This window comes from Colius striatus, chromosome 5 (assembly GCF_028858725.1).
Source record: "Colius striatus isolate bColStr4 chromosome 5, bColStr4.1.hap1, whole genome shotgun sequence".
Lineage (NCBI taxonomy): Eukaryota > Metazoa > Chordata > Aves > Coliiformes > Coliidae > Colius > Colius striatus.
In genome coordinates this window covers 24173670-24186801 of record NC_084763.1, presented here as the reverse complement: position 1 = coordinate 24186801, position 13132 = coordinate 24173670, and the positions used below count along the sequence as shown (strand labels likewise).

The 13132-nt window shown below is 42.6% G+C and overlaps 1 protein-coding gene across 1 annotated transcript in view; it reads left to right on the top strand.

Annotated features, from left to right (window-relative positions):
* The first annotated feature begins 2170 nt into the window (after positions 1 to 2170).
* SNX10 (sorting nexin 10) overlaps positions 2171 to 13132 on the top strand; it is a 36505-nt gene continuing 25543 nt past the window's right edge. The window contains exon 1 of the mRNA XM_061996506.1: positions 2171 to 2236. The gene's annotated coding sequence lies outside the window, so the exon portion shown is untranslated. The remainder of the gene's footprint in view (positions 2237 to 13132) is intronic.

The window sequence follows — 13132 nt, the reverse complement described above, 5'->3', positions numbered from 1 at the left end:
TATTTTAATCCCCCTTTTTCAATCCTTCTGTCTTTTTCCTCTCCTTATTTCCCTTCTGCTTCCTCAGCCTTTCCTGTTGTTTTCCCAGGATGGTATTTTTACGTATTTATTTATTTATTTATTTGGCACCTGCGATTATCCAGAATTTTGTTGTTGGACACATCTTTCACTTCAGAATCACAAAGTTTAGATATTGTGATGGTTGGTATCCAGTCCTTTTGATGCAAGCTTTCCTACAAAAATAGGAAGAAAAAAGAGTTCTGTAGGAGTACCATTGACGTGTTCATTCTGCTGCCCACTACAGTCATCTTGGTAAGGTTTGATGTCTTCTAATCTCCATTCTTTCCTGGAATATATCTGCACACCGTATGAAAGATGCTAATTCAGTGTGACACTGAAGTGAGATAAACAAAACAAAACAAAACAAACTGGAAAAGGAATTCAGGATTAAAATCCTACAAATAAGCAGTTTGGAAGTTTGAACAGACTTTATCCAAAAGGAAAAATTGTTTCCTGTCATTGTTTCCTTTTCCTTTAAGAACGTTTACCTGCACAGACTCTGTTTACTACATTTAACTATAATTATTATTTTTTTTCTGGAAAAAATGTGTGGCTTAGAGATAGTACTGTTTCACATATATGCAGAGATAATGAAGGTTGCTAAATCTCAGTGATAATAATTTTTATTATGTTAGTCAATTAAGATAAAATCTGATTTCTAAAAAGGAGTTTATACAAGCAATCCTGCAGAGAGCTATTTAACTGACAGACTTTCTTTTCCCTCTGGTGTTTTCCTATGCTGGCCTTCCTCTATGAATCATTTCCCAGACATGATGGTTTCTCAGAGCTGCTGCTCAGCACAGCATCTGACGGTAAGTGCAAAAAAAAAGGTGACGTCTAACCTCAGTGCTTTCACCATCCTACCACAAAAATTGTCTGTACAGGGCAAATGCCAGCAGCAGCTTTGAGTGCTGTGTGTGCTCACGCTGGGTCTCTGCTGAACTCCCATTACCAAAAGTGGCAAATATTTAGTGAAAAAGGCTGATGGGGACACCTCATGTAATATCCCCGTAATTCTCTATGCTCTGTTACTATGAATGAATAGCTGTGCATATTGATCTCTGCTCATCTCTGTAATGTTTTGCTTAAGGGCTCTTATCAGAGGAAAGTTTTGAGGCACTCAAATCCAGTTAACAATAATTTTATTTTAGAATTTTTGTTCTTGAACTTGCTTCATATTTTAATATGGGAAAAATAAGCCCACAGTTTACATAAAAAGACTAAGAAAATAGTCTAGGCTGTTTAGTATTATAAATGAAGTATGTATAATAGAATTAAAACTATTTCTCATTTTTTAAATAGAAGAAATAGGTCAGATTTTTTTGGTGATTCTTTATCATTACCTAGATAAGTAAAGATCATTCAAGCTCTTCAGAAGCAGAAATACTTATTGTTTCTTGTTGTAACAGAAAATGAACTATTTTTCTTCCACTCTTGTGGCATTTTTATTCATTCCCTTAAAAGAATTTCAGCACACAAGCACAGACTCAGCAGCAAGAGCCAAACATCCTCACAGGTAAATGGTTTTCTAGGGCTTGCTAAGCCCCTTTCCAGAAGCCAGATTCTAAATTCCAGCAATCTGACTTTCCAGAGATGTGGCAAAAAGTTACCAAAGTACTTCTAAGGTGGTCTCCAAGCACTGGTGCACGATGCTAATAACGTATTTCAAAGTTCTCTTGGAACTATCAAAGATGTGATTTAGGTAAAATGCACATACACACAAAAATAAACAAAATTTCTAGTATTTTTATTTCCTGCAAAATGGAGTAAAATGGAAAACAAACCTTCAGGAGAGATCATATTCATCCTTTAAAAATTAATTAATTCACTGGGTTTCTCAAGCTTATTTTCTTCGCGGGGGGGGAAGATTATTTTTGCCCCGTAGGTGAGATGGGGATGGGGATTGGGATGGGGATGTGGACGGAGCTGAGGATGGGGAAGGGGATGAGGATCAGGATGAGGATGAGGATGAGGAAGAGGATGAGGATGAGGAAGGGGATGAGGATGGGGAAGTGAAAGGCGGAGGCGAAAGGGAAGGGAGGGCTGGCACTGGCTCCCTCTCCCCACCCCCTAGGTGGGGCGGGGGTGAGGCACCGCCCCCTGCCGATGACACCCCGCCCCTGCCGATGACGTCCCGCCCCCCGCCGGTCCCCGGGCGGCGGCGGTAGCGGCGGTGGTGAGTGGGGTGCGTGCGGGTGGGTGTCGGTCTCTCCGGCTTCCTGAGGACCGGCGGCCCTGCCAGCGGCAGAGCCACCGGTGGGGGATGGCTCGGGCTGCGAGCCGGCGGGCGGCCGCGGCTGCACACGGCGGCGCGGTCAGGCGGGGGGAGGGCCGGCCTCCTCCGGTGCCGGCGAGGTGCTGCCGGGGGTCTTTAGCACAAGCCGGGGTTCAGGCGAAGGCTGGGAGAACCCAGGAGAGGCGGCCCTGTGCCCCGTGGCACAGCCGCGGGTGCGGCGCGGCGGGAGCCTTCCTCCCTGTCCGTTCCAAGTGTGCTTCTTCCCCTGGTCCCTGGTGTCGGACTCCGCTGTGATTTACCGCGGCGGGAATGACGCTCTCGCTAATGATTAACACCGGGCAGCACGAAACTTTGCTTTTGGTTAGATAAATTAATCTGGTTTTGAGACACTGCCTTTTGCTTTGCTAAAGCGAGTCCATCACCTGAGGCAACCGTGACCTTTGTATGGATGAGCAGAAGCTCTGCGTGCATGGATGTTATATTATTACCTATATACATCGTGCGTATTATTGTCTATAACAATACGTACATCCAGAACGTGTGTAACTTCGTGTATATAATGGCACAATTGTATGTTAAATACATCACATTTGCCCTATATTTTTTGTTAGTCACAAAGACTTCCTTATTATTGCTTCTAAATTCTGTATCTTACTTGAATTAAGAGGCCTGAGTGTTTCTTGGGTACATTTGAAGAAAGCCTCTGAAAATACAGCAGCAGTTAAACCCAGCTGATGTGTAGAGCCCCCATGATTGAGTTGCTGGGTGTGCACCCCTGTTTGCTTGTTGTCTCGCAGCTCACTCACTGTGATCACCCTGTAGAGATACACAGTCGCCACCGTCTCAGCGTGAGGGGCTGGGTGTTCCCACAGCCCATTGGAGATGTGGCAATTTTAGGTAAACATTGCCTAATTCTGCAAGTGGGGGTGGTGAAGAGGCAGAGACAGATGGAGGTGTGGAGCGAGGCCAGTGAGGATCAGAGCCTGCTACACTTTGAAGCTCCCACCAGGCATGTACCCACACCACCTGTTGCCCAAGGAAAACAGTGACTGGAGGTTTTGTTATCCATTCTGCTTCTCTTGCTGACAGGAGGTAGCCCAAGTGAAGAGGAGAGCCTTCCGATTTGTTCTACGGAAAACTGAAACCGAATTAAAAGTTACGCAAGGCAGAGCTTTCCTGAATTACACAAAATGGGACTTCCCTTAAAAGATGGAATTACCAATGTTTTCTTTGTGCAGAAGATGAAAATAATACTTGTGCCTACTTCAGCGTAGGGTATTATTTTTAAGGCTTGAATTGAAATCCAATAGTCTCTTGTTTATTGTGTGTATTTTATATTGAATCTAAGAAGTGTTTATCTTTTAATGAATTTCAATTTAAAGATCTTGCATTGATACACCATGCTTGGATTTATATAGATACATGTATTACCTTTATTATAGACAATTGTCATCACTATGGATTATATAGATTACTATGATTTTTAATTTTAAGTATTTTTAAAGGAAGAAAAATGTTTTAAAAACGTTCTTGCTAAGGTGCTAACAACATAATCTCTCCAATGCTGCCACATAGTTAGAAGACAGTAGCACATAAAAGCCTCATTCAAGTTATTTGCGGCCCATGGTAGGAGCAGTACAGGAAAAAAAGTCTTTGGTCACAGACAACTTATGAAATAGAAAACAAGATGCTATTTGTGAACATAGACAGAAGTACCTCTGAATGTTCATACAAGTGGAAAATGTTAATTATACTGGTATTGTGGTTGCTCTTTCATGTATGTCTCTACAGTTTAACTGCGGTTAACTGTTATCAACTGAGCTACTGGAATTAAGGATCTGTGCTTCTATACCATGGCAAAACAGCAGTGGTCAGCTTGCAGATGCTGTTTCCTAAAAATAGCTGATTTTGTGGTAGAATCTGCTGCAATAGTTTTTATATTTGAATATGAAAGTATTTTATTTGGTGGGTTTGTTTTGATTTTTGCTTTCCCTCCCACCCCTTTTTCTTTCAAGAAACATTTTTGGTGCAGTCAGTCAGGGATATCCCTGTGGAAAGCTGGAGTAGCATCACAGCTGCCGCGTTTCATGAAATATTGCCTAGGTCCTATTTCAACAGACTTTCAGTTTTCTATTTTTCCCTTGTTCTTGCAGGCAGCTCTGAGTAAACATTAGCCTTTTCTCTTCAAAGCCTCTCCTTTTCATCTTTTTATTTCAATTAGGAGTTGGTTTTAGCTGTGCTTTCCCCAGCCCCAGAGTACCCGCTTGAGCCCTCCCTGCACTTGCCGCACGGCCACGCCACGCTGGTGCTTGTGTCATCGAGGCAGCGCATGGGTGCTACGTGAGTGGTGCCTGGCTGTGCTGCAGGCCCGGAGCCTCCCAGGGCTTCCCTCCCCCAGCACGGTGCCATCGTACAGAGCACAAACCACCAGGGATTTGGGTCAGGTTGAGTAATTCTCAGGCACAGGAGGAGATGGAGCATTAAATCAAGCCAGCAGTGGTAAACATGTTGTGATACGGCTTCTGTGGATGAGCTGTCACCACCATCTAGCCAGAACTAGTGATGTGACTGGTGTAAGGCAGTAGTGCTGAACAGATGACGACTGGAACATAGTAAGGATGAAGGCTACATTCCTAAAAAAAATTACAGAGCTCATGCTGCTGCTGCTGCTGCTGCACATGAATCTCTTCCAAAATGGCTCAATAACCACCCACTGAGGGTCATGGCAGTCATCAGTTTGAAGCTTCCTGTTCCTGGTTAAGCAACCCTAGAGCACCACCCCTTGATGCTTCCCTCCATCCCCATTACTCTTGTGGCTGTGAAGGCCGATGGCATCCAGGGATGCATCAAGAAGAGTGTGGCCAGCAGGTCAATGGAGGTTATCCTTCTCATCTACTCTGGCCTGGTAAGATCATATGTGGAGTAATGTGTTTGGTTTTGGGCTCCCCAGTTCGAGAATGATAGAGAACTTCTGGAGAGAGTCCAGTGGAGGGCCACCAAAATGATGAGAAAAGGCTGTGGGACCCAGAGCTTAGAGAAAAGACTGAGAGGGCACCTTATCAATGCTTACAAATGCTTAAAGGGTGGGTGTTGAGAGGATGGGGTCAGTCTTTTTTCTGTAGTACCCAGTGATAGGACAAGAGGTAACAGGCACAAGCTGCAACAGAGGAAGTTCTATTTGAATATGAGGAAAACTTTCCTGTGAGAGTGAGGGAGCCCTGGCACAGGCTGCCCAGAAAGGGTGTGGAGTCTCCTTCTCTGGAAGTTTCCAAATACACCTGGACATGTTTCTGTGCAACCTGATTGAGGTGAACCTGCTTTAGCAAGAGGTTGAACTAGATGATTTCTAGAGGTCCCTTCCAACCCCTGCTGTTCTGTGATTCTGTGATCCCCTGGCTGTTTATTGCCACTGCCGTAGAACAGCATTGCCTTTGGCCTGACGACCTGTACCTGCTGGTACTAAATACATTTACTTCAGCATGGTCTTCCCCTCCACCTGCCCTTCTGTTGGTCCTTTGGTCCTATGGAGTGAAAGATACCATCAAAGATATGAAGAGAGAAGTTGGGCCCTTCTGACTGTGAAGGGTCTTATGGCTCCATTTTAGGCAAGTTTTGCTCAATACTTTTCCTCATTGCCATCATTTCAACCTTCTCTGCTTTTATCATACAGTTTTGTAATTTCTCCATATGAAAGAAAGAAACACTTCTCTGTCAGGTTGATTTTTTTTTTTTTTAAACAAACGCAAACCCAACAAATGATAAAAAAACCCCAGTAATAAATCTCACAGTAAAAAGATCGTGAACATTTGCTCAGCAGCATGGACTGCTGGAGCTGTTCCTTGCTTCCTGAGGGCAACTAGGATAGGACAGGTGACAAATTCAATGTATCATATCTCTGGTATGTATCATGTGGATCTTATTTCCGTGCATGTGGTATGTAGTATGCATAAGCTTTTGGCTTTTGTATGCAGAGAAGTAAAAGAGGTTCACCTAGGATATTGTGATTTTCTTTCTCTCTTTCTTTCTCTCTTTCTCTCTTTCTCTCTTTCGCTCTCTCTTTCTCCCTTTCTCCCTTTCTCCCTTTCTCCCTTTCTCCCTTTCTCCCTTTCTCCCTTTCTCCCTTTCTCCCTTTCTCCCTTTCTCCCTTTCTCCCTTTCTCCCTTTCTCCCTTCCTCCCTTCCTCCCTTCCTCCCTTCCTCCCTTCCTCCCTTCCTCCCTTCCTCCCTTCCTCCCTTTCTTTCCCTTTCCTGTTAAACATTTTGTGTCTTTTTATTATCTCAAAAAAACCTCAGCAACTTTTTTGTTCTTCTCATACTAAAAATAGAGGAAAGCACAGCTATCTGTTCTGTGGGAATTTGCTGACTTCTTGGCAGGGTAACTCTTGGGACAGAGAAGCAAATCACTCTACATGACTACAGGGAACTACATACACTAGTATTGTGCACCATATTTGACTCTGGATCTTTGTAGATTTCCTTGCTAAATCTCTACATGATTCTCAAGAGCAGAAACACTATTCATAAGCATTCTTATTCCTCAGCTTGGCTTAAAAAAACAAACAAAACCAAAAGAATCCTTGATTAATTAATATAGTTACACAATGTTCGTGGTTTGTTTGTATATAGATATTGAAGAATAGGGAAGCAAAATTAAAAAGCTGCTTGTGTCAGTTCAGTGACAGCTACAGGAGTGGTCACTCCATCACCAGAAACCAGACTGCTCTTATGATGTCCTTGTCAGCAGAAGTTTTAACTTAATCGCACCCTTCATTCACAGTGCTCTATTCTCTTAAAGTCATGCATCTGTGAGAGAGGAAGAACAAGTAGAAGGACTGCAAAGACAGCTTGAGGATGAAACTCCTTGCAACAGCCTTAGCACAGTCTGACCCTCATGGTGGAAGATGCTGCAGATGGAGCAGGGTCTCCTGAGCAATCTTTCCACACTGCACGGAGCACCAATGTGCTGCCCATGCAGTGCCCACCAGCTAGGGCATGGGTTGATTGCCTGGATGTGAGTGACGAGTGCCTTTCAAGGGCAAGGGGATCTAGATGCTGTCCAAGGGGACCCAAGACATCTATGTGAGGCTGGCATCCTGACACATGACCTACAGTTGATCATCATCTTCTTGGACAGCAGTTGAAGAGGAAGTAGGATGCCTTAGAATGTAGTCTAATAATGCAATCAGAAATGGTCCCCCATTTCCCACTGTGTTCCTCTAGTGGTCCTCTTTCAACTTGGAGAACTTAAAAATGGTATTTTTCTTCTTGAGATCTAATTAGTGATATGTATACACAGAAACTTTAAATACCCTCGGGGTTTCTGGTCCCAGAAACCAGTTTCCTTTTGGACTTTGCTGGGCTTATCCTCCACAGTGTGCACTCAAGGAGTCAGTAGCCCACACTGTCTGCCAGCCTCTCTGCTGGCCCTGTTCGCTCTCCCCTCTACACTCGCTCCTTCAGTACTTAGGGGACAGTCACATACATACATTTTACATTCTTGCTTGTTTCGTTCTGTTTTGCCAAAAGCCTGCTGTTAGAAAGGGCATGTCTTGGGATGGGTGCTGTATAGGTGTTGCTCAGGGTGTCTGCACACCAGCACTCCACCTTGTCTTGCTGGCATCTCATCAAGAGTTATTTCAAAGCATCTCCCAGTATGGCAGACTGATTCATCAAGAGACATGAACCTTGCAAAAACCTTCACAACTCAGTGTCACCCTGTGCACTCTGCCCAAAAGGAAGGACTTGATCGATTTGAAAGGAGTTTCTCTTAGCTCCAGCATCTTCGTGTGTCTGGGGTTACAGGTTGCTACAGAGTCCTTCAGCAGGATGCATACCAATGAGTTTCATTTGTTTGAGAACAAATAAACCACCAATGATTTTTTAATGGATCTTCTCTCCAGTAACTCTTGAGCCTAAAAATATAATACAATTTACTTTCCATGCTTTTTGTGGTATGAAGGAATTCCTTGGTATTTAAAAGATTGGTGGCTTGAGAAAATTAATTGTTCCTCTCCCTTTCTTCTCTAACAGAGTTGTCCTGGAGGATACACTCATTTATAGGTAACCTGCTTTTCAAAGGAAAATGGATGTTTTACTCCCATAGCAAAACATCTATTCTATTGCAGAGCTTACAATGAGTAATATACCCTGACCTTTGTGTGTGTGTTGCTAACACATCCTTCAAGTTCCTGCCTCTCCTTTCCCTCAGGGCAGCCCTAACTGCTCACCTACTTTGTTCCGTGTGTACAACAGTCACCAGGTTTTGACTTTTTGCCTTCTAATAGTCTTATTGTTTTAATTACATAATGATGATGTGGGGTTTTAAATTAGTCATAATTTTGGTACCAGTTTTAATGAGATCTTCAGCCGTCTTTCCAGAGGAGAAGGCTTTGTATGATTCTATGATTCCCAAGAGCAGTGTGCCTCTTCCCAAAAGAAAGTAATTTCTATCAATAAGGCGTAAAGAGGAAAGGTGGTAAGGGGAGCTTTCGGAAGTGGTTACAGGGAGAAGAGAAATAGCTGCGGGTCTTAGGTGCTGGAGAGCATTTTGATAATGCCCTATGATGTGCTGGGCATTCACGTGTATAAATAATTGCATTGGCATATTAGTGTCATTGCAATTGTGCTTGCTTTGAGAAGAGCTAAATGTAATAGCCTTGCCTCTCATAGCGTGGAGGAACTCAGCCCAAAGATACCTCGTGTGTCTTCAGAGGTGAAATAATGAGGCTGGTGTTTAGCAGTTGTGGCACTGGTCGGTCAACTACACAAGCATTTATGACCAGCTTGCATTCACTATGTCTGTCTGGTGGGGTATAGCCGTTTGGAGTTGAACCAACAGAGTCGTTGGGGTGACAGGAAGGCAAATCACTCATTCAAGATGAGATAAAACTCCCTGTTTCCCCCTCTCCAGTCAGATGAAGGTGAGTGTTGCAGTGAAGATGATGGGGAAGGCAGCCAGGTGGGTGGCTTAAACAGTCCCTGCACTTCCTAGACCATGAAACTGGGTTTGGGCAGTAAGGTCCAAGAAACTGGGAGCATTTATAGTCAAATATCCCTTTGGAGATTTATGAAGAACTGTTTTACACACATAAATACTTGTGCAGAAAAAAAAAAGCATTCCTAATCTACTTGTCTGCAAGGAAGCTTTCTGTCACAAGTAGATTTAGAAGGAAGACCTGTTTGAGCTCCTGGCCAGGAAAAGGATGTCTTACACTGGGTGTGTAGTCCAAGGCTAAATCTTAGAGTAGGGATGTAAGATCCCCTCCATACTCTTCAATACATGTACCAAACCTTGTAACTAATGCAAGATAACTGCAAAGAGTATTTGAAGTACTGTGGACAACCTTTAATAAAACATACAGGCAGGATTCACTGCACATACAGATTTTGCCTTCCTTTTTGTTATCACTTGTTTGAAATTAAACACAGGGTTAAAAAAAATATTAATATGCTGTACTACAGCATATGTGCATAAGCAAGGATTTTCTATCAAAAATGATTCTTCCATGTTCTCCAGGCTCTCCTGAGTCACAGATCTCTGTCCAAGGCAAGACATTAAATATATTTTATTAGAGAAACACATCTGCATGAAAAAGTATAGTTTTGAGATATACAGCCTCTAAAATATTTGCAAGTCTACTTGTAATGTCTCATACCATGCACCATCTCTGCTTACAGCACTGTTTTGCCTGTCCTTTCAGACTCCAACAGCAACAAGCATGAGCATGTTTCTGAGTGCTGCAGAATTATTTTGATCGCAGGATCACTAGAGCTTCCAGCATTCTAACCTTGGGTCGTAGTTGACTTGTTGTAAACATCTTAAGACTGTTGGCAGTGTGGAAAATGATAATTAGGTTCAGTGTATGTGATGCCCCTTTACTGGATTTCTAGCAAAGCTTAATTTTAAGAAGCACTATCTTTTCCCCATAAGCTCAGCTAAACTGTGTAACTTTCAAACCTTGCATAGTGCAGATGAAATTCTCGTCTTCATTAGTCAGTTAATAGCTATCTCTTACAGTTGCAAAAGTTGTGTTGTTTTTAGGCTTGATGACATCCATTCTCCTTCCTGTTCTCCTGCTAGGTTAATAAAACAGGCCCTGTCAAAGACACTACCATCCTTCTGGAGTGCTTTCCAGGAGTGTAAAGCACTTGTCCTTCTATGAAGTGCTGCTGGACTTGAAACTTGCTTATAAAGCCAAACATGTCAGTAATGGTTACTTCCATCTCCATCAGCCATAGTGACTCAGTTGCACCAGTTCTGCAGAAAAGTTACTGGCAGTAACTGAGCGGGCAGGATACCTGCAGGGAGGCTTTCCTCTCTGGGTTTACAGCTGCTGAAGGTGTGTGGGAACTGGGACCTTCAGCTTCTGCCTCATTCTGGGACATTAGTTTTGCTGAGTTTCCTGGGTTGTGGTTTTGTTCCAAGATGCCTGTGTAGCCCTGGGCCATCATCCCTGCAGCATTGTTGTGTTTCTGCAGAAATGGTAGAGCTGGAGAGGTTCTCTTGGTGGTTGGCAGGTCACACCAGCCACATGATACAGGTTTGTTATGGATTTGCCTGTAGGACCACAAAGTAGAATTTCAAATTTGTCCATAAATATTGTGTAGGTTTCAACTAGTTTAGCTGAAGGTGTAATTATATAAATTGACACTTGCTCTGTTTTAAGACTGGATTGTGATTTCTTTTCTTTTTTTTTGGCCTGAAATATATATACCCAAGTTGCACACCACAAAATTAAATCAGTTTCATCTTGGTAGGTTTTTATTTCCCATAGGCTTGCAATGCAGTCTGAACTGACCGGGTTTAAAATGAATTTAAATCTATAGCTTATGGTCATTTAGGCAACACCTGCTCTGTGGGTGGGAAGTCTTTCTCCTGCTGATGACAGAAAAAGTCCTTCAGGTCTACTTGAATATGTTATTGGAAGGATCTTATGTGTGTTTGGGCACTGTGAAAGCAAGCTGTGGGCCATATTTGTCCTGTAGGCACGGAGTTTTCTACTGGTGCTTCTCTTGTTGCTTGACCTGGAGCCAGCATTTGTTTTTGGAAGGCCAGTGACTCCTTTGACTTGGTTGTGATGGCAGAGCAGTCAAACCCAAGTGCTGTTTTTCTTTTTTTTCTTCTCTTCCTTCTGTTTTTGTGTGTTTCTCATGTTTCTTACTGTTCTCTTACAACTTCTGAAAGGCATTTTCTATACCAGAAATCTGCCTGCTGTGTGAAGAGCTGGCCGAGGGCTGGTGCCAATCTTAAGAAGACATGGTGTAGCAATGGGGTTCATAATTGCGGTGAAAGTAACAAAAATCACATCTTAAAATTTAGTGAGCACAAAAGAGAAGCAGAAAATCCAGGGTTATGTATAAATTGCTGATTTTCAGCCTGATTTTCTTATTGGTCAGTTGCATGAAAAGTTTGTCTTGCCAGATGCTGTTTGCTCCTCAGAACTGTCTGTTCTTAGTAACGTGTAACACCATATAGAAATGATTTACTTTCAAAATACTGTTTTCCTGCCACTTGCACAGGGCAGCTCAGAGAGGGAGCAAGGCCTGTTGAACAAGCAAGCTGCCCCGTTGAATTTACTGTTAATATGTCTTAAATGGTTAACTGTTGATAGATCCAACTCATAAACTAGTGCAATATATGGATGCAGCTACATTGACACGACACTGGTAAGACTGTGCAGTAATGGTGGGCCATCTGATGTGTTCTCAAGGGAAGAGATCCTGAACAGTGAATTGGCATTGTGTGAAAAGCTGGATGTCTGATCCAGCTGGACCGTTTTCATGAACGCTCATAGGCTTGGTCAACTTAAAAGACGCAAGAAACACAACAGTTGTAACAGAGTTGATCAAAATGCTTGATGAGCAGGCTGTGTTGAGCGCAGTATTTCCTGTCTTCCCCACTGTTTTGAGTTGCAATTGTAGTAACTGCTCAGTATTGACCTGTCTCAGGACTCTCTGTTCCTTAACTGCTCATTTTATTTTTAACTGTATCTGTGCTTGATTTTTCACAGCCACGTCCTCAGATGCACGTAATGAGACTGGGGCTTCTAATTCTGTGGTTACGGCCCAGACTATCACTTTCACTTCACTTTACTCTCTGGGCACAAACCCAAGCACTAGCACTTCCTAGATGAGATCAGGTGGCACGTCACAGAAATAGCTGTTTTGGTAGAACAAGAAAATCCACAACAAGAAGAAAGCCAAGCTAAAATATCTAGTGCTAAGTAACAGCAATTCAAGCAGCAGATAAAAATCATGTTATAAATTAAAAGTGTTTGAAATGAGCAAAAAATGAGAGTTTTCTGACATGTAAGATTCAAAATATTCCAGGGAGTGAATCAAGCTGGTCAGGTGATGTCAGCCTCTGCATTTGAGAGACTGGGAAAGAAATGTTGCAATGAGCCTGCATGGCATTGGCTGACTTTTGCTCTGCTTACTCATCAGGAAGGATACAGCTGACATCAGCCTTTCTTCCCCTATGATAAGGAAAAATTAGTTATTACATAGAGATACTTTGGGGAAGGTCAATCAAATTAAGTTGCCTTAAATATTAATGTAATGAAATATTTAATGCCTGTAAGAAACATGGAGTTTTGGAAGAAAAATAACATACATTTTCTGAATGTAAACCCTTCTTCAGAAGCAGCATTTAAGATTTTTCTTAGGATTTGAATTGCTGTTCTGAAATGCTGATACTTTAGTCTCTATTTGCCAATCCCTTCTGTTTTGCTTTGTAATCCAACTCATAAAAGCCACAGCTGTCTAACGTGCCATTTGTAAATGGCATTATATAAAAACATCTAGCGGTGGGTTATCCGTCTGTTGGGGATTTTTATAT